Raw genomic sequence first — 2500 nt, 5'->3', positions numbered from 1 at the left:
GTTGTCAGCTTCCCACCTATAGTCAGACTCATCCCCACCAGAGATCAGCCCAATGAGGGTGGTGTCGTCCGACAAACTTCAAGAGTTTGACGGACAGATGATTGGAGGCGCAGCTGTTGGTATACAGGGAGAAGAGCAGTGGGCAAAGGACGCAGCCCTGAGGAGTTCCCGTGCTGATGGACCTGGAGTCAGAGACTTCTGTTCCCGGCTTAACGCACTGCTTCCTGTCAGAGAGGAAGTCTGTGATCCACCTGCAGGTGGAGTAGGGCACGTTCAGCTGGAAGAGCTTGTCCTGAAGCAGGGCAGGGATGATGGTGTTGAAGGCAGAGCTGAAGTCCACAAACAGGATCCTGGCGTAGGATGCTGGGGCGTCCACATGCTGTAGGGTGAAGTGGAGGGCCATGTTAACTGCGTCGTCCACAGACCTGTTGGCTCTGTAGGCAAACTGAAGGGGGTCCAGGAGAGGGTCTGTGATGGCTTTGAGGTGTGCCAGGAGCAGGCGCTCAAAAGACTTCATTACCACAGATGTAAGGGCGACCGGTCTGTAATCATTTAGTCCTGTTGGCCTTAGCTTTTTGGGCACAGCGATGATGGTGGAGGACTTGAGACAGGCTGGTACATGGCATGTCTCCAGGGAGGTGTTAAAGATGTTGGTGAACACCGGAGACAGCTGGCCAGCGCAGTGCCTGAGGGTGGCTGGAGAGACAGAGTCCGGCCCGGCTGCTTTGCGTGGATTCTGCCTCTTGAAAAGCCCATTAACTTCTCCCTCCTGAAAGGAGAGAGTCGTTTCTGTAGTATGGGTGGGGGATGGGGCCTCTTGGGTGGGAAGGGGTGGTTCAGGACAGTCCAATTGTCTTTCAAATCTACGGTAGAACTCGTTCAGGTCGTTGGCTAGGCGGGAGTCGTTAGTGGTGTGGGGCGCTCTGGGTTTGTAGTTGGTGATGTGCCTGAGCCCTTTGGCAGACAGAAGCAGCGTCGTTAGTAGAGAACTGGTGTTTTAGTGTCTCTGAGTACAGTCGTTTAGCCTCTCTCACCGCTTTGCTAAACCTGTTCTTCGACTCCTTGAATCTGTCTCTATCCCCACTCCTAAACGCTTCCTCCTTCTCCAACCTCAACCTTTTGAGCTTTGCTGAGAACCAGGGCTTGTTGTTGTTAAAGTTCACCCTGGTACGTGTTGGGATACAGCAGTCCTCACAGAAGCTGATGTACACAGCCTCTGTGAGTTCATCCAGACTATTGGTAGCAGTCGTGAACATATCCCAGTCAGTACAGTCTAAGCACGCCCGCAAATCTTCCACAGCCTCACTGGTCCACTGTTTAGATGTCCTCACAGCAGGTTTACAGAGTTTTAGTTGCTGCCTGTATGCACGAATCAGGTGGACCAAGGGAGTTCTGTGCGAGCCGAACAGCCCCGTGACCCACAAGAGAAACATCCCCGCCAAATTCGAGCGTTTGACGGGGTCTATCCGTGAAAAAATATTCACGTTTTTGAGTGCACATGCATTTCTGCTGCAAATGCCTCTGGAAGTTTCATGCCGTTCGTATGCCAATTGTGGCAACACGAAAATGACCCGTTTTCCCATTCCGAGGGATTTCTGTGCGACCCTAACAGCCCCGTGAGCCACAAGAGACACATCCCCGCCAATTTCTAGCGTTTCACGGGGTCTATCCGTGAAAAATATAGACGTTTTTGAGTGCACATGCATTTCTGCTGCAGATGCCTCTGGAAGTTTCATGCCGTTCGTACGCAATGTGGCAACACGAAAATGACCCCTTTTCCCATTCCGAGGGATTTCTGTGCGACCCTAACTAACAGCGCCCGTGAGCCACAAGAGAGACATCCCCGCCAATTTATAGCGTTTCACGGGGTCTATCCGTGAAAAATATAGACGTTTTTGAGTGCACATGCATTCCTGCTGCAAATGCCTCTGGAAGTTTCATGCCGTTCCTATGCAATGTGGCCACACAAAAATGACCCGTTTTCCCATTCCGAGGCATTTCTGTGCGACCCTAACAGCCCCGTGAGCCACAAGAGAGACATCCCCGCCAACTTCTAGCGTTTGACGGGGTCTATGCGTGAAAAATATTAAAATTTTTGAGTGCACGTGCCTTTCTGCTGCAAATGCCTCTGGAAGTTTCATGGCGTTCCTATGCAATGTGGCAACACGAAAATGACCCCTTTTCCCATTCCGAGGGAGTTCTGTGCCACCCTAACAGCCCCGTGAGCCACAAGAGACACATCCCCGCCAATTTCTAGCGTTTCACGGGGTCTATCCGTGAAACATATAGAAGTTTTTGAGTGCACATGCATTCCTGCTGCAAATGCCTCTGGAAGTTTCATGCGGTTCGTACGCAATGTGGCAACACGAAAATGACCCGTTTTCCCATTCCCAGGGATTTCTGTGCGACCCGAACAGCCCCGTGAGCCACAAGAGACACATCCCCGCCAATTTCTAGCGTTTCACGGGGTCTATCCGTGAAAAATATCAATTTTTTTTTG

Source organism: Petromyzon marinus, unplaced genomic scaffold, assembly GCF_048934315.1.
Source record: "Petromyzon marinus isolate PM22_M1 ecotype Great Lakes invasive population unplaced genomic scaffold, UKy_Petmar_22M1.pri1.0 PM_G_Scaffold_92, whole genome shotgun sequence".
Classification (NCBI taxonomy): domain Eukaryota; kingdom Metazoa; phylum Chordata; class Hyperoartia; order Petromyzontiformes; family Petromyzontidae; genus Petromyzon; species Petromyzon marinus.
Note: the sequence above shows the minus strand (reverse complement) of the source record.